Here is a 23,850-nt window from a genome sequence, read left to right as displayed (position 1 = left end):
AATGAATTCAGCTGGTGGATAGGCAGTGTTTGAATGTGTCAGCTCTCGTTCACATTGGTGTGATTTGACAAGTCAAATCTGTGGCAATTGCACTGTTCTAATTGGTGCGATTTGTATTGATATTGGTGCAGAAACCTGCACCGATGTCTCTGATGTTGCCCCCACAGTCGGGACTGACATGCAGGAATGAAATTGTGGGAGTTCAGCTGAACGCTTTCCTCCCTCTGTCAGTGTGAACCAGGGCTCAAACTGGGCCTTTTGCCTTTGTAATTCACCTGTTGCTAACCCAGAGACACCATTTCTTAGCAAACTCCCTTAAGTTTACCTTCAAATATATGTAGAAATACAGATTTGCATGTCTGAAAATAAAAAATACTAATCATGGTTGAGATCAACTATTCGCAGCTGCAATCAAAAGTGTGGTTTCACCTTCTGACCTGGAAATTATTCATTGTATGCACCCAGAAGTTCCTGTGCTGGTCAGGATCTCCATCTAGGTGGACATGGCAAGGTCTCTTTAGCAGAGAGGAGGTGCTGCTCATTGGCCGGGTAAGTGTAGGATATGTACTTGTACTTAATCAATGCGGGGGTGGATGTCATAGCTGGATTTGGTGTGGGTGGGGTTCATTGATTTGTTTGGCATCACCACACATTTGCTTCCGTCCCATGTGCACACATCACTTTCTGCATTTGTTCTGCTGATGTAAATCAGTAAGGACTATGCAAGTATAAATGAGAGCTCCTTTTATTAAAATATATATGACTTGTTTCACAGCTGGGCGAATTTTCCAGCAAATTTGGACCTCTGAGTTGAATGACAAGTTGTACCCCATGATTCTCAATGACAACCATTCATATCTGTGCTACTTTAAGTCGCACCAACTTCAAAGAAGTCCCTGTACTACTTTGGTGTGACTTGAGGTATATCGGGTACAATATTACACAGGCATTCCCAGAAGTTGGGGCCAAGTTGCAGCGGCAAAGTGGCAGCAAAATAGTGTGACTTTCAGGTGGCAGCAGTGTGAATGAGATTCAAGGATAACACCTTTGAATTTGGCCCTATTGTCACTTGTGCATCCTGAAAGTGTAGCAAATTCGTCCCTGCACTACCTTGGTTTGACTTTGATGCAATTTGAGGTCCATACACCACAAGATTATACAGACATTGCTTCAAGTCATGACAAAGCTGTGCAATTTGAAGGTCGCACAAGTGCAAATGGGGCCTTATTCAAAGGTGTTATCAATTAATCTCATTAGGTTACTTTCACACTTGGGTGACTTTTCATGGAGCTTTGGACCTCAGAGTTACATGAAAAGTTGTCCCCCTTGATTTCCATGCATATTTATTAAAGCTGCACGATTAATCGTCATCGTGATTTTTTTTCCCCTTTACGATCTTGAAAAAAGAGTTTCACGATTCTTGCTATGCAAAGAACTCTCTCTGCTCTTCTGAAGCCACAGCCGAAAAAATAGGAAGTCTGCCAAGAATTAGAACATTCTTTATCAGTGAACTTAACTAGAAACCTTGTAACAATTTGTCAATTAAATAGAATTCTGTGTAAGTGAGGAAAGTTTAACTACTTAAACACTAAACATTTTTCTGACATTTGTTGGTTTCAGGTTAAAATCATTTTTTTTTTGCTAGAAAATTACTTAAAACCCCCCAACATTATATATATTTTTTTAGTAGAGACCCTAGAGAATAAAATGGTGGTTGTTACAATATTTTATGTCACACTGTATTTGCGCCTTTCAAATGCAATTTTTTTTGGAAAAAAGTACTTTCATGAATTAAAAAAAAAAAAAGAAAAGTTAGCCCAATTTTTTGTGGGATAATGTGAAAGATTTTACGTCGCGAGAATCGTGATCTTTTTATTCTAAGCAAAAAAATTGTGATTCTCATTTTGGCCAGAACCGTGCAGCTCTAATATCTATGCAACTTCACCCATGTTCACATAGGTCTGAATTGACATGTCAAATTGTAGGCCAAATCGGGGCCTATTGATGGCAATGGAACTGTCCGAATTGGTGCGACGCCACAATGATTCCCAAAAGTAGTTCCTGCACTACTTTGGGCGACTTCAAGGGGCGATTTCTTACCTCCCAACTTTTTGAGATGGGTATAAGGGACACCTATTAGCAAAAGTAGGTAGGCATAGGACACTTTCTTAAAGGAGAACAGTTGGGACCTATGTGATTTCACTAGACATCTGTGCAGGAAAGTGCACTGATGTCTCTGAAATCGCTGACAAAGTCGGGCTGAGTCACACTTGTGCGACTTTGGACATCAGAGTCGTATGACAAGTCATACCCCATGATTTTTAATGTGTACCATTCATATCTGTGCGACTTCAAGTAACACTGACTTCAACGTAGTCCCTGTACTACTTTAGTCTGACTTTGATGCGAGTTGAGGTCCATAGACCTCAAGTTTACACAGGCATTCCCTGGAATTGCGGCAAAATTGCTGATGCAAAATCATGGGAAAGTTGCGTGTCTTTCCCTGCGACTCCTGTGTCCATAGACCTCAAGATTACACAGGCATTGCTTAAAGTCGCATTAAAATCTCGCAACTTTCAGGTCGCACAAGTGTGAAAGGTGCCTAAGTCACTGTGCTGAGTACTATTTTCCTTGTCAAAAGAAGTTTATTGAGTATACAATGTTATAATGATACATAAAGTAAGTTTACAAGGATCTATAAAGTAAGCTCATTGTTTTACAGTAGGGTTTATATAGGTAAATATCATGATATTTCAAATATTAAACATTGGGTTAACGTAAACCTAAATTAAAGATATGTATCATTTCCTTAGTTACTTTTGTAGGTATTTAAATGATTTATACCTACTATACATATTGTTTACAAGTAGAGTGTATATAGGTCAAATAAATTCTGATAATGAGCTTTAATCGTAAGGTGGAGAAAAGGAAAGAGAAAGAAGAAAAAGGGTTGAAAGGTAGAGGTATGGTCCACAAGGTTGTCCCGCTCGTCAGTTTATTATTCTTTTTAGTTCTCTTTGAAGCCTTAGAATGGGTGTCTCTGTAAGTCATTTAATCTGTTACCATGGCAACAGGACAGAGTCATTGAAGTTTGACAGGAACTGTTGTTTTATCCAAGGATGCCAAAGTTTTTCAAATTTTGGAATTTGATTTTGATCGATGGCTACCATCTTAGCATGGGACATTGTATTATTCATTCTGTGAATTGTTTCTGCTAGTACCAATGTAGGAGATTTCCATGCCTTGGCCACTGTTTGTTTTGCAGCCGTTATTAGTTGGATCATAAGTTTGAATTGAGAGAATGTTAACCATTCCGGTTTTAGATTAAGTAAAGTTAAATATGGATCTGGTTGTATTATTTTTTTAAATATTTTAGATGCAATCACGAAGACTTCCTTCCAGAAGGTTTGGATTGCTGGGCACGTCCACCATATGTGTAAATATGTGCCTATTTCTGGGCATCCTCGAAAACAAAGAGCTGAGGTATTAGGTGAATATTTTGCCACTCTAGCGGGTACAAGGTACCAGCGAGTTAGGACTTTATAATTTGTCTCCAGTGCTAAGATGTTGGGTGAAGATGACTTAGATGTGAGCCATATGTTAGACCAGTCCGTGTCTTCTAAAGTTCGTCCCAGGTCCTCCTCCCACCTCAGAACGTAAGAGGGTCTATTAAGATTTGCTACTCCATATAATTGATTATAAAGTGATGAAATTGTACCTTTAGCAAATGGATCTTTTGTACAGATTGATTCAAAAATGGATAATTGGGATAATGGTGTATCCTCCTTTAGGAATGGTGTATAGAAATTTTTGATTTAGAGATATCTAAATATCTCAGAGTTTGGTAGATCATATTTTTCTCTAAGCGATGGGAATGAAAGGAATGATTTAGATGCTATGAAGTCATTTAGTGTCTGATTGCCTGATGTTGTCCAAGCTTTAAAAGAATTTGGGTAGATCCATGCCGGATAAAAGGCCGGATTTCTGATAAAAGAAAGGAGAGGATTGTGTGGAGATTGTAACTGATATTTGGTTTTTAGTTTATCCCAGAGAGATAAGAAGTGTTTAGTTATGGGATTATGAATTTTAAAGCGGTCTTTAGGATCAAGCCATAATAAATTTGATATTAATAGAGGGTCATTTTCTGAAGCCTCTATAAATACCCATAATGGGATTTCCTGTTTTGCATGGTATTTGGACAGACTGGCCAAATGTGCTGCTCTGTAGTAGTTAGTAAAATTAGGGTATCCCAGGCCTCCTTTATTTTTGGGAAGATGTAGTGTGTGTATAGGTATACGTGGTTTAGAAGAGCCCCATATAAACGAAGTTGCTCTTTTTTGTACTATTCTCAAAAAATAGGAAGGAATTGGAATAGGGAGGACTCTGAATAGATAAAGCAATTTGGGTAGAATAGTCATTTTGATTGCATTAATCTTCCCTATCCAGGATAAAGGAAGTTGCGACCATTGTTTTATTAGATTTGTGATCTGTCTTAATACAGGAGGATAATTGGTTGAGAATAAGTCAGAATGAGATGCTGTTAAATGAATTCCAAGATATGGGATTGATTTTTCTGCCCATGTGAATGGGAGTGCAGCCCTAGCCGGGATCAATTCCATGTTTGTGAGTGAAATATTAAGCACTAGGCATTTCTTAGGATTAATCATAAGGCCGGATAGGGCTGCAAATCCATCAAGAGCTGGTATTAAGTTAGGACCAGAGACCTGTGGTGATGATAGAAAAAGTAATATATCGTCTGCAAATATACATAATTTGTGTGTAATACCTCCTACTTCAATGCCAGTTATAGTTTGGTTTGTTCTGATGTATTGGGCCATGGGTTCGAGTATAAGGGCAAATAATAAGGGAGATAATGGGCAACCCTGTCGGGTACCTCTTTCGATATTAAAGGCTTCAGATTTGTATCCAGCATATTTTATATAGGCTTTGGGTTTATTATATAATGCTTTGATCCATGTTAAAAAGTGGGGTCCAAAACCCCATTTTTGTAATGAATATTGCATATATTGCCAGGATACTGTGTCAAATGCCCTCTTAATATCGAGAGATAGAAAACATAAAGGGATTTTCCGTTTTTTAGCAATATGTGCCAATAACACTGCCCTGCGTATATTATCGCCTGCTTGTCTATTTGGCATGAAGCCTACTTGATCTCTATGTATTAATTTTCCTATAATGCTATTGAGGCGTTTTGCTATTATTTTTGCTAATAATTTAATATCGAGGTTTAACAGAGAGGCCGATAATTCACACAGGAAGTATCATCAGAAAGGGGTTTTGGGATCATACAAACAATTGCCATTAGTGTTTCTTGCCGAAAAGAATGTCCATCTAGAAGTTTGTTAAAAGTTTCAGTGAGAATGGGAGAGAGTATTTCTGAGAATGTTTTATAGTATAAAGCCGAGTAGCCGTCTGGGCCTGGTCTTTTGTTAAGTTTTAGGTCTTTTATGGCATTAGCAACTTCATCTATAGTTATAGGCTCATTCAAACTGCTTTTTTGATTCCTAGATAACTCAGGTAAGGTTATTTTTGAGAAGAAGGATTCAGCTTCTGTAGGATTAAATTCATTGTTTGTCTTGTATAAAGTTGCGAGATGTGAGTGAAATTTATGGACTATTTTAACTGGATTACAAGTATAAACATTTTTTGATAATTTCAAACGTATTGGTTTGAAAGATTTGTTAGTTGAATTTAATGCCCGAGCCAAATATGTACCTGGTTTGTTTGTATTCATGTAGAAATTGTGTTTGGAGCGTTTGAGGGATTTATCAACTGACTCAGTGAGAAATAGATCGTATTCCAATCTAGATTTTTCCAGATGAGATTTTGTACTCTTGAAATGATATGTAGGCTGCATTAAAACTGAGTTCTAGTTTTTTTGCTAGATTTTTGCGTTCCCGTTTAAATAGTGCCATTTGTCTTTGTATTGTACCACGCAAGACAGGCTTATGAGCTTCCCACAGTGTTATTGGGGAGATGTCTGTTGTATTATTAATTGATATGTATTCCTTTAAAGCTTGTTCAATGGCCATCTGATGTAGTGGGTGTTTGAGCATTATGTCCGGTAAGTACCACGTTGGGTCATGCGCTTTTGGTATGGCTGAGGCTATAGTAGTGTATACTGCATTATGGTCAGACCACGGAATCGGAATTATATCTGATGCAATAATTTCTGGTATCATTCCTATTGTTAGAAAAAATATGATCTATTCTGGTGAAGGTTTGATGAGGGTGCGAGAAATAAGTGAATTTCTTTTTCATTGGGTTACTTTCTCTCCATGAATCTATCAGATTGTATTTGGAAAGAAGTTGAGAAAAAGGTAATCTAGAGGTTATTTTGGATGGTGTAAAAGGTGATTTATCTAGAAATGGGAGGAGGACCTGGTTCGAATCCCCACACATTATCACTGTTCCTATTTTGTGTGTATTAATCACTTGTAATATATGTGAGAGGAATGGTGTAGGTTGTTTGTTAGGAGCGTAGTAGGAAATCACCGTGATTGCTGTATCCATTATATAACCCATGAGTATCAGGTATCTACCTTCTGGGTCTTTAATTTCTGATGATAAGGTGAATGGTGTGGATCGGTGAAATGCAATTAGAGTTCCCCATTGCTTGGTACAGGCAGTAACCGTGTAAATTTGTTGATAAAAAGGAGAAATATATTTTGGAGTAGAATCTTTGGTGAAGTGTGTTTCTTGGAGGCATACTATGTGAGCCTTTTTGTTATGGAAAGTACGGAAGGCTTTGGTCCTTTTTTGAGGGACATTTATTCCCTGAACATTCAGGGAAAGTATATTCAGTGGTGCCATGGCAATAGATCAAATAGTTTTGACTTACTTTTTGTTATGCAGAGCTGACTGCACAACCTGTGTGCACTGAAGAGATGAATAGATAGAAAAGAAACCAGTGAATTCTGGAGTAAAGAGTAAACAAAAAACATATGAGATTAGATGATACATTGTATAAATTATTTTTTGCAAGTAATCACAATTTACCCATGAAAGAGAATAAATATCTCTCTCAGGGAATAAGTGCCTTCGTCACACTCCCACATAATATGGTTGGGAGAATGAGGAGGGCTAATGGGGGTACACGGATCTTCCGCTTACAGGAGAGAAGTGCTATGTCAAAAGACATCAAAATGATGTTTCATTAATTGGAGTGCAGAATATAGTTTTTGTTGAAATTATTTATTCCAGGGTGGTTGTATATGGTTAGTCTTGCCCTAGGCTAAATAATTCAGTTAGAAAGGTACTGTTAATAACTTTGGTATTGATGAAGATAGTTTGAATTATTTTGGGATTTTAACCCTTTTAGAGTAAACAATTACATATTTTATTCATATGTAACTGTTTAGATATGTTAACTCATAAAATTGAGGTTGTATTGCTTCAGATTAGAATAAACAAAAACATAATTCTAGGAACTAGTTAGGTAATAATATATTTGTTTTAAGAAAAGAAAGAAAAAGCTTCCATTACTTCTGGATTATTGAACATATTTGTCCTAAAGAGTAATAAATCTATTGTTATTACCTGATAATATATAACTGAACAAGAATTTCCTTATTTTACTTATATATTCTAAGGCTATATGAATCAGAAGTAATAGGAAATATAACTGGAATGTAACATGATCCCACACAGTGTGTGACTATCAGAATGCAGTTACATTCAGTTATAAATATAGGTTTTTTATAGAGAACCATCTCTTAGTATAATAAATGAAGAGATATCAGGAATTAGGATGTCAGTCCATAGAATCTTCTTGGTCCATGGATGATGTGGCATAACGGCCTCTTTTGTGAGAATGATGATTCCCATTTTGTTCTGAAATTTTCTGGGTGCTGCCTGAAGGTGAAGATGACGCCATTCTTCTGCGTGTGGGAGTGTTGCTGCTTGTGGGTTCTGTCAGATTTAATTTTAAAAGGGTTTGTTGTAGTTCATCTGCTGATCTGCTTCTGTAAATTGTACCTTGGTAGTTAAATCTGACTGAAAAGGGGAAGCCCCATTGATACATAATGTTGTGGCGTTGCAGTTCCATTAGTTGGGGTTTCATGGATCGTCTTTTAGTAATAGTAAGTTGGGATAGGTCAGCAAAAATTTGATAATTGTGTCCTTGAAAATTAAGTTCCTTTTTTTCTCTTGCAGCAATTAGTATTTGTTCTTTCGTTCTGTAATAATGAAATTTTGTGATTATATCATGTGGGGGTCCATCTTTCTTTTTGGCTGTGAGGGCTCTGTGTACTCTGTCCAGTTCTAAACGTTCAATAGGGATATCTGGCTTTAGTTCTTGTAATAGAGCAGTAATAGTAGATTGCAGGTCTGTCACAGTTTCAGGTATTCCCCTTATGCGCAAGTTTGAACGTCTGGCTCTATTTTCGTAATCTTCGAGCTTAGTTTGAAGTATTAAATTCTCTTTTTTTAATTGTTCCAATTCTGTTATATTTTCTTGGGTTGTAATTTCAATTTCATCAATTTTTATTTCTAAGGCTGCGGTGCGGTTTCTCAGCTCTCTTATTTCTTTGGTTAGGCTTTTTGTTATTTGGTCTGAGGTTTGTTTTAAAGCCTTATGAAGCATCTTTTCAAATTGTAATAATATTACTGGGGATACTGAGGAGGCTTGTGGAGAAGTTTGTGAGAGGATTTGTTCTGTATCTGACTCAAATGGAGAGTCTTGCTGTGACATTTTCTGTCTGTGAGAGCGCACTGATGCTGTATCTTGTGAGGTGACTGGAGCTGCTTCAGCTGCAGTGAGTGCCTGTGAGCTCTTTGTGAGGTGATTTTTATTTCTGCCACGGTTTCCTCCCAGTACCATATTTCCTGCCCAAACTTTCACAGTTTGTTCCCTGGGGCAAAAAGGTTCAAATGGATACCTTTTGAGCCTGCAGGCTCCGCTTTGTCCTTCTCTTCTCTCCTCAGCGGTGTGGAGCTCTAACAATGCATGTCTGCTCCGCTAGGCTCCGCCTCCTCTGCTGAGTACTATTTTATACCTAGAATATAAAGTAGTCCCACCATCAAACACTAGTAAACATATGTTCTCAATATAATTGTGCTCAAATGGCTGAAAATCACACAGATGGTATCACCTACTGAAAGCTTGCATTGTACTCAGCCGCATATGCTGAAAAGAGGCAAATGCCTATTAGCCAATGCCACATTGGCACGAGCATGGTTGTTACTATAATATTAATGCCTGAAATGCAAAACATTATTGTATTGAATCAAGCATTAGTAAATGTATTTTCTCTGTAGGTAAGTGCTCAGCTCTGTAGCATAGCGGTATACCCTGCTGCCCCCAAAAGTTCAAGCCATGAATTCAAATCCCACTGACAGCATCACCTCCCAGAAATGTGCATTGTACTTAGAAGCATAATTAGGCAAAGCACATCAGCTTGCTTTATTCCATATTTTAACTCTTCAAATGCATGCAATGGTATGTACTTATTCAATAATATGGTATGGAATTGCAAAATTCAAGGAAAAAAATGTCGTAGGGTCCCCCCAGTACATACCAGGCCCTTCGGTATGGACTTTAAGGGGAACCCCACACCAAAATGTAAAATAAATTTGATGTGGGGCCCCCAAAATCCATACCAGACCCTTACCTGAGCATGCAGCCTGGAGGTCAGGATAGGGGGGGACGAGTGAGCACCCTCCCCTTCTGAACCTTACCAGGCCACATGCCCCAAAGCACCTTTTCCCCATGTTGATGGGGACAAGGGCCTCTTCCCGACAACACTGGTCGGTGGTTGTCGGTCTGCAGGCAGGGGGTTTATCAGAATCTGGAAGCCCCCTTTAACAAGGGGGCTCCCAGATCCTGCCCCCTATGTGAATAGGTATGGGGTACATTTTACCCCTACCCATTCACCAAAAAAAGCAGTGAAATGTAAAAAAATTAATAGCCGGTTTTTGACAAGTCCTTTATTGTAGAATAGCTCCGAGCTGTCTTCTTCCCTGAGCCATCTTCTCCAGACGCTGTCTCTCCCTCCTCCATCTTCTCCCCGAGCTGTATTCTCCCAGAGCCATCCCTCCTGCCGCCGCCATCTGCTGTGTTCTTCCTCACCGCTGGTTACCCGCTAATAAAAAAAAGCTGCTCTTCTTCCATGGTGGTTTTCCTCCGCTGTGTTGTCACCCGCTGTGTAGTGTCTCTTACATAGCCATGGAGCGGACTCTCCGGGTGACATTATCGGATGGCCACAGAAGACCGCCACAAGAAGAGTGGCTTTTTTTTATTAGTGGGTAACCGGCTGCGCTGAAGAACACATCAGCGGGAGAAGATGGTGGCAGCAGGAGAGACAGCTCGGGGAGAAGAAACATCAAACACTAGTGAATGTATTTTCTATGTATTTTCTATGTATGACTGTGCTACACCCAATAGGCTAGCGGTCAACACTTCTACCTTGAAGAACTCATGGGTTCAAATTCCACAGAGAAATACTAAAAGATTGAATTGGTGAAAAAAAAGCAAATGACTATTAGCCAATTAGCCAAAGCAGCATATGCTGAAAATAGGTGAATGCCACTTAGCCAATGCACTTTAAATTTGGCTGATTCTATTATATTAACTCTTCAAATGCATGCAATGATATGTAAGTATTCAATACTATTATGGTGTGAAATTCCAAACACCACACACTAACTAATGGGCAGATTACATTTTTTTGTTTGTTCATTTTAATTCGCTTGTGCACTGAAAAAATAAACACAGCTGGGGGATGGTAGGTTGGTTGGTATTTGAACTTGTACCATGAGTGCTGTGGAGACATCTGAGCAGACTACTAAGTTATTGTGCTAAGTATGAGACCTGCATAATAGTGTAGTATGATTAAAGAATGAATATAAATAATTACCGCTTTATACTCACCTAAATTAAAAAATAAAAAACAACATACAACAAATAGATAACCTAAATGTTTAATACATGTAACTTTACAGAATAGCAGACATTACTATGTAATAATCATTCATAACTGCATTAGTTAGCAAAAGAAGGCAAAAACTAGGAATACTAATTGCAACATACATCAATAGATGCACACGAGGTAGAGCACATCTCACATAAAAATGTTTCTTTCACATACATGGATCATGATTACAGTGCAGTACTATATAACAACTTGGTAGGAATTGGCATTTGCATATACGCGGAAGCGCTAATTAGCGCCAGCTTAGAATTTACTAACATGTGTTTCTCACTAATAGCGCTAGTTTTTCATTCGCACATTCGCCTGTTGAAATTTTATTTGGCTAAAATGGGAGCTATTATTTGCCATAGTGCCCAGTACTTCCTGGCGCTATAGTAAATGACCCCCATAGACTTTAACGGTGTTCGCATGCTCGAACAAACTTTTTTCCTGTTCACATGTTCTGGTACGAACCGAACGGGGGGGGTCTGCTCATCCCTACCTAGCAGTAAAAAGGGTCGCTGGTTCGTATTCCCAACCACACCACAAGACTACCTGCCTGGAGTTTGCATGTTCTCTCTGTGCCTGCGTGGGTTTCCTCCGGGTACTCCGGTTTCCTCCCACACTCCAAAGACATGCTGGTAGGTTAATTGGCTTCTGTCTAAATTGGCCCTAGTATATGAATGTGAGTTAGGGACCTTAGATTGTAAGCTCCTTGAGGGTAGGGGCCCATATTAGTGTATAACCACTTCAGCCCTGGAAGGATTTACCCCCTTCCTGACCAGAGCACTTTTTACAATTTGGCACTGCGTCGCTTTAACTGCTAATTGCATGGTCATGCAATGCTGTACCCAAACGAAATTTGCGTCCTTTTCTTCCCACAAATAGAGCTTTCTTTTGATGGTATTTGATCACCTCTGCCGTTTTTATTTTTTGCGCTATACACGGAAAAAGACCGAAAATTTTGAAAAAAATTGATATTTTCTACTTTTTGTTCTAAAAAAAATCCAATAAACTCAATTTATTCATACATTTAGGCCAAAATGTATTCGGCCACATGTCTTTGGTAAAAAAAATGTCAATAAGTGTATATTTATTGCTTTGCGCAAAAGTTATAGCGCCTACAAACTAGGGTACATTTTCTGGAATTTACACAGCCTTTAATTTATGACTGCCTATGTCGTTTCTTGAGGTGCTAAAATGGCAGGGCAGTACAAAACCCCCACAAATGACCCCATTTTGGAAAGTAGACACCCCAAGGAAATTGTTGAGAGGCATGTTGAGCCCATTGAATATTAATTTTTTTTGTCCCAAGTGATTGAATAATGACAAAAAAAAAAAAAAAATTACAAAAAGTTGTCAATAAATGATATATTGCTCACACAGGCCATGGGCATATGTGGAATTGCACCCCAAAATACATTTAGCTGCTTCTCCTGAGTATGGGGATACCACATGTGTGGGACTTTTTGGGAGCCTAGCCGCGTACGGGGCCCCGAAAACCAATCACTGCCTTCAGGATTTCTAAGGGCGTACATTTTTGATTTTACTCCTCACTACCTATCACAGTTTTGAATGCCATAAAATGCCCAGATGGCATAAACCCCCCCCCCCCAAATGACCCCATTTTGGAAAGTAGACACCCCAAGCTATTTGCTTTGAGGCATGTTGAGTCCATGGAATGTTTTATATTTTGACACAAGTTGCGGGAAAGTGACACATTTTTTTTTTTTTTTTTTTGCACAAAGTTGTCACTAAATGATATATTGCTCACACAGGCCATGGGCATATGTGGAATTGTACCCCAAAATACATTTAGCTGCTTCTCCTGAGTATGGGGATACCACATGTGTGGGACTTTTTAGGAGCCTAGCCGCGTACGGGGCCCCAAAAAACAATCACCGCCTTCAGGATTTCTAAGGGCGTGAATTTTTGATTTCACTCTTCACTGCCTATCACAGTTTCGGAGGCCATGGAATGCCCAGGTGGCACAAACTCCCCCCCCAAATGACCCCATTTTGGAAAGTAGACACCCCAAGCTATTTGCTGAGAGGCATGGTGAGTATTTTGCAGCTCTAATTTGTTTTTGAAAATAAAGAAAGACAAGAAAAAAAAATGTTTTTTTTCTTTTTTCAATTTTCAAAACTTTGTGACAAAAATTGAGGTCTGAAAAAATACTCACTATACCTCTCAGCAAATAGCTTGGGATGTCTACTTTCCAAAATGGGGTCATTTGGGGGGGGTTTTGTGCCACCTGGGCATTCCATGGCCTCCGAAACTGTGATAGGCAGTGAAGAGTGAAATTTACGCCCTTAGAAAGCCTGAAGGCGGTGCTTGGTTTTCGGGGTCCCGTACGCGGCTAGGCTCCCAAAAGGTCCCACACATGTGGTATCCCCGTACTCAGGAGAAGCAGCAGAATGTGTTTTGGGGTGTAATTTCACATATTCCCATGGCATATTTGAGCAATATATCATTTAGTGACAACTTTGTGCAAAAAAAAAAATGTCTCTTTCCCGCAACTTGTGTCACAATATAAAATATTCCATGGACTCAACATGCCTCTCAGCAAATAGCTTGGGGTGTCTACTTTCCAAAATGGGGTCATTTGGGGGGTTTTGAACTGTCCTGGCATTTTATGCACAACATTTAGAAGCTTATGTCACACATCACCCACTCTTATAACCACTTGAATACAAAGCCCTTTCTGACACTTTTTGATTACATGAAAAAATTATTTTTTTTTGCAAGAAAATTACTTTGAACCCCCACACATTATATATTTTTTTAAAGCAAATGCCCTACAGATTAAAATGGTGGGTGTTTCATTTTTTTTTTCACACAGTATTTGCGCAGCGATTTTTCAAACGCATTTTTTAGGGAAAAAACACACTTTTTTAAATTTTAATGCACTAAAACACACTATATTGCCCAAATGTTTGATGAAATAAAAAAGATGATCTTAGGCCGAGTACATGGATACCAAACATGACATGCTTTAAAATTGCGCACAAACGTGCAGTGGCGACAAACTAAATACATTTTTAAAAGCCTTTAAAAGCCTTTACAGGTTACCACTTTAGATTTACAGAGGAGGTCTACTGCTAAAATTACTGCCCTCGATCTGACCTTCGCGGTGATACCTCACATGCATGGTGCAATTGCTGTTTACATTTGACGCCAGACCGACGCTTGCGTTCGCCTTAGCGCGAGAGCAGGGGGGACAGGGGTGCTTTTTTTTTTTTTTTTTTTTTTTTTTTTTTTTGCTTTTTTATCTTATTTTTAAACTGTTCCTTTCATATTTTTTTTTTTTAAATCATTTTTATTGTTATCTCAGGGAATGTAAATATCCCCTATCATAGCAATAGGTGGTGACAGGTACTCTTTTTTGAAAAAATTGGGGTCTATTAGACCCTAGATTTCTCCTCTGCCCTCAAAGCATCTGACCACACCAAGATTGGTGTGATAAAATGCTTTCCCTATTTCCCAATGGCGCTGTTTACATCCGGCAAAATCTAAGTCATAAAATGCTCGTAGCTTCCGGTTTCTTAGGCCATAGAGATGTTTGGAGCCACTCTGGTCTCTGATCAGCTCTATGGTCAGCTGGCTGAATCACCGGCTGCATTCTCAGGTTCCCTGTTGAGACAGGAGAGCCAGAGAAAAACACAGAAGACGGGGGGGCATTCCCTCCCACGGCTTGTAAAAGCAGTCTAGAGGCTAATTAGCCGCTAGGATTGCTTTTACATGAAAGCCGACCGCTGGCTGAAAAGAATGATACCAAGATGATACCTAAACCTGCAGGCATCATTCTGGTATAACCACTCAAAGTCATGAATGGCGTACCTGAAGACAAAAAAATAGTTAACAATAAAGCACAGTAAACGGTAAAGTATAAAAAATTGCAGACCTGAAAAACAAACATGATAAAACATAACAACAATAAAACATTGCAGAATAGAATACAGTAAAAAAGAGCAGAACAATAGAGAGAGAATAGAGAGAGAGAGAACAATAAAACGACAACTATTTTTTTTTATTTTATATTTTTGTATGTGGTTTTTTTTTTTGTTTTTTTTTTTTTTTACACTTTTTTTTGTAACTGTTACTTTTATAACTGTAACCGGTTCCAGGTTCGGGTCTCTCAAAATGTGATGGCATCTTGGGAGACCCTGTGAAAGTGTGTCTAGTCTGTGCAATGCTGTACCCTACGCTGATACTCAACTAGTGAATGGTAGCGTTCAAAACATTCACCAATGCAAAGACCAGGATTGTCAGGACAGGAGGGACAATAATAGCGGGTGTCACGCCTATATCCGCGCTTGCTGCAGACACAACATCTTTTTTGGGGGGGTTCGTTGGGTAGGGGTACTCGGGAGGACATAAAGAAAATGCCTCTCATGCAGCCGACTGCATTTGGTTGGGGATGTGAATGGGGGAAGTACGGGTGCTGCAGAAGTGGTGGGTTCCCAATTAGGATGGGCGAATGCAGCAGGAAGGGCATTATGGGCACGACGGCCTGTGTTTGTCTTTTTGGTGGCAGCGGGACACTACTTGTGCTTGCCACCTCACCAGCTTGAACTGCATTTATGGGACTCGCCACGTCACCAAGTGTTACTGCAGTGCTGGTTTGACTATGACCGGGGTGTACTAGGCCGCTGGCGCTTGCCAGTTCACCAAAACGCTACCAAAAAAACTGTTAGCGATCGCAGGGATCAGGCCTGACTCTGCGAACGCTGCAGTTATGTGTTTAGTGTTTTGTAAGTGACAGTGATCGATCGATACTGCACTTGGGTGGGCTGGGTCGGGCTGGGCGGAGGGGCAAAACGCAGGTGCTAGCAGGTATCTGGGCTGATCCCACTAACACTGCGTTTTTGGGAACCCTAAACTGCTGGGGACGCTAGTATAGATCTGATTGGATCAGATCAGATATTGATCTGATCAGATACTATACCACTAATGGAGGTGTACGGTGCTTGCGTGGGTGTTAGCACGACTGGCGCTAACCTGACGCTGCCTGGGGCTGGTGCTTGCCAGTTCACCAAAACGCTACCAAAAAAACTGTTAGTGATCGCAGGGATCAGGCCTGACTCTGCGAACGCTGCAGTTATGTGTTTAGTGTTTTGTAAGTGACAGTAATCGATCGATACTGCACTTGGGTGGGCTGGGCTGGGCGGAGGGGCAAAACGCAGGTGCTAGCAGGTATCTGGGCTGATCCCGCTAACACTGCGTTTTTGGGAACCCTAAACTGCTGGGGATGCTAGTATAGATCTGATCGGATCAGATATTGATGCGTTCAGATACTATACCACTAAGGAAGGTGTACGGTGCGTGTGTGGGTGTTAGCGCGACTGGCGCTTACCTGACGCTGCCTGGGGCTGGTGCTTGCCAGTTCACCAAAACGCTACCAAAAAAACTGTTAGCGATCGCAGGGATCAGGCCTGACTCTGCGAACGCTGCAGTTATGCGTTTAGCATTTTGTAAGTGACAGTGATCGATCGATACTGCACTTGGGTGGGCTGGGCTGGGCCGGGCAGAGGGGCAAAACGCAGGTGCTAGTGGGTATCTGGGCTGATCCTGCTAACACTGCGTTTTTGGGATCCCTAAACTGCTGGGGACGCCAGTATAGATCTGATCGGATCAGATATTGATCAGTTCAGATACTATACCACTAAGGGAGGCGTATGCTGCGTGCGTGGGTGTTAGCGGTACTGGCGCTAATCTGACGCTGCCTGGGGTGACGCATATCACCGCCGGGCGATCAGGGGGCTAAACCTTTATTCGGTAATAAACGACGGGTGCCCTGACACTATAAAAAATAAACAAACTAACCAGCGTCACCCGTAACGGTTATACGGTGATCAGTGGTGAAAGGGTTAACTAGGGGGCAATCAAGGGGTTAAAACATTTATTCGGTAGTATATGGGGGTCCCTGTCGCTATAAAATGCTGACGGCGAACCTAAATATTTACGTTCCTAACTAGCGTCACCAGTGACACTAATACAGCGATCAGAAAAATGATCGCTTAGCGACACTGGTGACGGTGGGTGATCAAGGGGTTAAAACTTTATTAGGGGGGGTTAGGGGGGTACCCTAGACCTAAAGGGGGGTAACACTCACTGTCCTACCACAGTAACTGTCACTAACTGACACCATGCAGTAATCAGAAAAAAAAAAAAAATACTGCTTGGTGTCAGTGTTACAGGGAGGGGGGAGGGGTGATTGGGGGGGATTGGGGGGTGATCGGGGGGGATCGGGGGTGTTTTGTGTGCCTGGCATGTTCTACTGTGTGTGTGTGTGAGTGTTGGTGCACTTACATGTCTTCTCTCCTCGGCGCTGGAACGGAAACTGCCGAGCCGAGGAGAGATGACATCACATCCTCTGCCTGTGTGTACTATACACAGGCAGGGGATGTTCCTCATTGGCTGGGAGCGATCGCGAGGGGGGGCCACGATCGGATGGTCTCCCCCTCGTCTCTCATCGCTCCTAGCCAAATGCCGACCGCCGCTGGCACCGGGGGGGTCCGATTGGACCCCCCGCCCGTGGGAAGGCAATCACGTATGGGTACGTGATTTTGCCTGCCCGTGCCATTCTGCTCACGTATATATGCGTGAGGCGGTCGGCAAGTGGTTAATGTATATGTAAAGCACTGCGTAAATTGACGGCACTATAGAAGTACCTTAAATAAAAATAAATAAGTCTTCACTAATATTATGGTGTGAATCTCCAAAACACCATACACTAGCTAACAAGCAGTTTACATTTGATAAACTTTATTGTATGGTATATAAACCATCAAACACTAGTAAAAGTATTTTGTATATATAATTGTGCTCAGCCCAATAGGCTAGCAGTTAGCACCTCTACCTTCAAACATTCAGTTATTGAAAGACTCATGGGTTCAAATCCCACAGAAGAATCCTAAAAGATTGCTATTGGTGGAGAAAAGGAGAATTACTGTTAGCCAATTAGCCAAAGCAGCATACAGTGAATGCCAAGTAGCCAATACACTTTAATGTGGTTGATATTAGTGTATTAACTCTTCAAATGCTTGCAATGGTATGTAAGTATTCACTAATATTATGGTGTGAATCTCCAAACACCACACACTAGCTAACAAGCAGTTTACATTTGATAAACTTTGTTGTATAGTATATAACACATCAAACACTAGTAAAAGTATTTTGTATGTATAATTGTGCTCAGCCCAATAGGCTAGCAGTTAGCACCTCTACCTTCAAATATTCAGTTATTGAAAGACTCATGGGTTCAAATCCCACAGAAGAATCCTAAAAGATTGCTATTGGTGGAGAAAAGGAGAATTACTGTTAGCCAGTTAGCCAATTAGCCAAAGCAGCATACAGTGAATGCCAAGTAGCCAATACACTTTAATGTGGTTGATATTATTGTATTAACTCTTCAAATGCTTGCAATGGTATGTAAGTATTCACTAATATTATGGTGTGAATCTCCAAACACCACACACTAGCTAACAAGCAGTTTACATTTGATAAACTTTGTTGTATAGTATATAACACATCAAACACTAGTAAAAGTATTTTGTATGTATAATTGTGCTCAGCCCAATAGGCTAGCAGTTAGCACCTCTACCTTCAAACATTCAGGTATTGAAAGACTCATGGGTTCAAATCCCACAGAAAAATCCTAAAAGATTGCATTGGTGGGAAAAGGAGAATGCCAGTTAGCCAATTAGCCAAAGCAACACAAATAAACATGTATATATATTTACTGAAAATAGGTGATTGACAAGTAGCCAATGCAGTTTAATGTGAAAGTTTGTATTGTATTAACTCTTTAAATGCATGCAATGGTATGTAAGTATTCAATTATATTATGATGTGACATTCCAAACACCACACACTAGCTAAAGGGCAGTTTACATTTCTTTGTTTGTTTATTTTAATTCACTTGTGCACTGAAAAAATAAACACAGCTGGTGGATGGTAGGTTGGCTGTTGTTTGAACTCATACCATGAGTGGTGTAGAGATATCCAAGCAGACCACTAAGCCATTGTGCTAAGTACAAGACCTGCATAATAGTGTAGTATTATTAAAGAATGAACATAAATAATTACTGCTTTATAGTCAACTAAATTAATAAATAATAAATCAAAAACATGAAAAAAACAACATACAACAAATAGGTAACCTAAATGATTAATACATGTAACTTTACAGAATAGCAGACATTACTATGTAATAATCATTCAGAACAGCATTTCTTAGCAAAAGAAGGAAAAAAAAACTAGGAATACTAATTGCAATATAAATCAATAGATGCACGGGAATTAGAGCACATCTCTGATAAAAAATGTTTCTTTCACATACATGGATCATGGCTACAGTACAGTGCTATATAACAACTTGATAAGAATTGGCATTTGTGTATACGCGGAAGCGCTAATTAGCGGCAATTTGGAATTTACAAACGTTTGTTCTCCATTTATATCGCTGATTTTCATGCGCAAATTCGCCGTTTTGTTTCCATTTGGCTAAAATGGGCTCTATTATTTGCCATAGTGCCCAGTACTTCCTGGAGTTATAGTAAATGACCCCCAATATGTGTTGCTATACACTGGTTGATAGCATACCATTGGAAATCCCCTTCAGTCTCTCTATCATATTTGAAAACCAGAATCAACAATATTAATCTTATGGCAAAAAATATTCCACACATTACAGAAAACTAACCATTTGTACACAAAAAATGGGACCCATGGCTTAACCATGCCAATCTCTTCTTCAACTTCTTCAATAATTTTACCAAATACTGTAGCTCAATGAATAATATAATATATGTATATAATTTAATTAAAAAATGTATATATATACTTCATTCAATAACCACACAATATATTTTGTTATTATAGATGTATAAATTATCTTGATTGTACTTTTTACGGCATATGACAAAAGCTTTTTGTACTATTACTTTGTACCAAATAAAAAAGTTTTTTGTAAAAAATTCTCCATAGGCGACGTTTAAAAAATTCTACAGGTTGCATGTTTTAAGTTACAGAGGACACCGTAGTTAAAAAAAATTGTGTAACTTTTATTCCTATTACAAGGAATGTAAACATCCCTTGTAATAGAAAAAAAGCATGACAAAACCTCTTAAATATCAGATCTGGGGTCAAAAAGACCTCAGATCTCATATTTAGACTAAAATGCAATAAAAAAAAAAGTTGTCATTTAAAAATTTTTTTTTTAAAAATGACCCTTTAAGAGCCATGGACGGAAGTGATGTTTTGACGTCACTTCCACCCTGCAATGTTATGGAGATGGGTAGGGGCCATCTTCCCCTCACTTGTCTCCATACCCAGCAAGGGTGAAGAGATGATCGCCTCTGCCACTGCCGACGGCTCCAGTAAGCGGTGGAGGGCATGGAGCGCGGCAGGAGGGGGGCCCTCTCCCACCGCTGGTAAAAGCGATCTTGCGCTGAATTTGCCGCAGAGACCACTCTTATCGGAAAGCGGACCGCTGGCCAAAGAAGAGGATACCGGGGTTATGGCAGCTAGCTGCTGCCATAACAACAATATTCCTCTTCAAACTTAAGACGTATATCGGCGTGCGGCGGTCCGTAAGTGGTTAAAAAAGGACTTGTCCCAAGCTGTCTCTTGTCTTTTTTACCATTTTTAACACTTTTTTGTGAAATGGTAGGGGTACAATGTACCCCATTACCAATTCACATGGGGGGGGCGGGATCTGGGGGTCCCCTTGTTAAAGAGCGCTTCCAGATTCTGATAAGCCCCCCACCTGCATACCCCCACAACCACCGGCAAGAGTTGTAGGGATGAGGCCCTTAACATCAACATGGAGACAAGGTGCTTTAGGGTCAGACTCCAAAGCACCCTACCCATGTTGAGGACATGTGGCCTGATACTTTTCAGGAGGGGGGCACTCGCTCGCCCCTCCCCATCTTTTTCTGCCGCCTGCCTGGTTGCGTGTTCAGATAAGGGTCTGGTATGGATTTTGGGGGGGACCCCTATGCCATGTTTTTAAATTTGGCGCAGGGTTCCCCTTAATTTCCATAACAGACTTTAAGGACCCGGTATGGATTTTGGGGGGACCCCCACGCAATTTTTTTTTTAATATTTGGTTTGAGGTTTCCCTTAATATTCATACCAGACCCAAAGGGCCTGGTAATGGACTGGGGGGGAGCCCATGCTGTTTTTTTCAATGAGTTTTATCTGTATTGCCGAGACCTGACAATTCATTACAGCCGCAATCAGTTTTCAATGACAATTTTTCCTTTAGAAATGTAATTTTGCTGCGGTACTGTTCTAAACACGGGAAAAAATTGCCACTTTACAGGCATACTATAGACACCCCCCAGGCACAATATTTAAAGGAATATTTTGTTTTTATTGTTTCAATTTAAGCATTAAAAAAATCACTGCTCCCAAAAATACAGCCATTTTTAAAAAAATTTTGCATTGATACATGTCCACTGGGGCAGGACCCAGGTCCCCAAACACTTTTTATGACAATAACTTGCATATAAGCCTTTAAAATGAGAACTTTTCATTTTTCATGTTAATGTCCCAAAGACTTTAACGGTGTTCCGGCGGCTTTCGAATTTTCCCCAAACACTGCATATTGTTCGGTGTTTGCCCGAACATCTGAACAACCAAAGTTTGGCCCGAACTTATGCTCGGGCCAAACCATTCATCCATCCCTAATGAGCAGGATATCATCAACAGGTGAGTCACTGTGAAGAGATAGGAGCTTGCAATTAGCCGACAGCTGAGCGGCCAGCATAGAGAAGGAAGGACTGAGCCAAACCCTGACAGTACCCCCTCAATGACCCCTCCACCTCGGAGGACCACCAGGCTTGAGGGGAAAACATCTATGGAAATCACAGGGGAGGACAGGGGAATGTACATCCGAGGATGAGACCCAAAAGCGTTCGTCCGGACTGATGCACCAGATAATGTATGTGCCTACGGATCCTACGGGAGTCAACAATGGACTATACTTCATACTCCTCATGGTTCTCAACTAGGGATGAGCTTCAAGTTCGAGTCGAACCCATGTTCGATTCGAACATCGCCTGTTCGACCTTTCGTCGTTTTGCGAATGATATGGGCCGTTCACGCCAAATTCGAGTGGTTTGTCATGGCCCATAATTCACTGTGGCATCGTAGTGCATTGCTGGCTGATGATTGGCCAAGCATGCACTATGACTCACATGCTTGGCCAATCACAGCGCCGTGTGTACAGAGAGCCGTAATTGGCCAAAGCCAGGGTGCCTTTGTCCAATTATGGCTCAGGGGGGTTAGTACGCCCCACACTATATAAGGCCGCCTGCGTGGCGGCCATGTGTAGTGTGTTGTGGCGACGGAGAGAGAGATAGACAGAGAGACAGTGTCATTTGATTTAAGTTAGATAGAGTAGGCAGGTCAAGTCAGTTAGCTGCACTTACAGTGTATTGTGTATATATATATATATATATATATATATATATATGCATCCCAGGTATATATATATATATATATATACACTGTATTCAGTTTACCTAGATCCGTTCCTGTAATTCTCTTCCTTATATACTGACAGGCAGGCAGGTGTTTGTATTTACAGTTTGTGTATTGTGTACCCTGAACAGTTGCACCTACAGTATAACTACCTGAAGACAAGTGCTTGTGTTCTTCTTCTGATCCTATTAAAAGCACAGGCAGGCTCTTGAAGTATTTACAGTTAGTGTACTGTGTACCCTGCACAGTTGCACCTACAGTATAGCTACCTGAAGACAAGTGCTTGGGTGCTTCTTCTGATCCTTTTAATAGCACAGGCAGGCTCTTGAAGTATTTACAGTTAATGTACTATGTACCCTGCACAGTTTCACCTATAGCTACCTGAAGATGAGTGCTGGTGTTCTTCTTCTGATCCTATTAATACCACAGGCAGGCAGCTTGAAGTATTTACAGTTAGTGTACTGTGTACCCTGCACAGTTGCACCTATAGCTACCTGAAGACAAGTGCTTGTGTGCTTTTTCTGATCCTAATAGCACAGGCAGGCTCTTGAAGTATTTACAGTTAGTGCACTGTGTACCCTGCACAGTCGCACCTACAGTACAGCTACTTGAAGACAAGTGCTTGTGTTCTTCTTCTGATCCTATAAACAGCACAGGCAGGCTCTTGAAGTATTTACAGTTAGTATACTGTGTACCCTGCACAGTTGCACCTACAGTATAGCTACCTTAAGAAAAGAGTTTGTGTTCTTCTTCTGATCCTATTAATAGCACAGGCAGGCTCTTGAAGTATTTACAGTTAGTGTATAGTGTACCCTGCACAGTTGCACCTATAGCTACCTGAAGAAAAGTGCTTGTGTGCTTCTTCTGATCCTATTAATAGCACAGACAGGCTCTTGAAGTATTTACAGTTAGTGTACTGTGCACCCTGCACAGTTGCACCTATAGCTACCTGAAGACAAGTGCTTGAGTGCTTCTTCTGATCCTAATAGCACTGGCAGGCTCTTGAAGTATTTACAGTTAGTGTACTGTGTACCCTGCACAGTTGCACCTACAGTATAGCTACCTGAAGACAAGTGCTTGTGTGCTTCTTCTGATCCTAATAATAGCACAGGCAGGCTCTTGAAGTGTTTACAGTTAGTGTACTGTGTACCCTGCACAGTTGCACCTACAGTATAGCTACCTGAAGACAAGTGCTTGTGTGCTTCTTCTGATCCTATTAATAGCACAGGGAGGCGCGTGAAGTATTTACAGATAATGTACTGTGTACCCTGCACAGTTTCACCTATAGCTACCTGAAGACAAGTGCTTGTGTTCTTCTTCTGATCCTATTAATAGCACATGCAGGCTCTTGACGTATTTACAGTTAGTGTACTGTGTACCCTGCACAGTTGCACCTATAGCTACCTGAAGACAAGTGCTTGTGTGC

Source organism: Aquarana catesbeiana, linkage group LG04 (assembly GCF_042186555.1).
Source record: "Aquarana catesbeiana isolate 2022-GZ linkage group LG04, ASM4218655v1, whole genome shotgun sequence".
NCBI classification, from domain to species: Eukaryota; Metazoa; Chordata; class Amphibia; order Anura; family Ranidae; genus Aquarana; species Aquarana catesbeiana.
Note: the sequence above shows the minus strand (reverse complement) of the source record.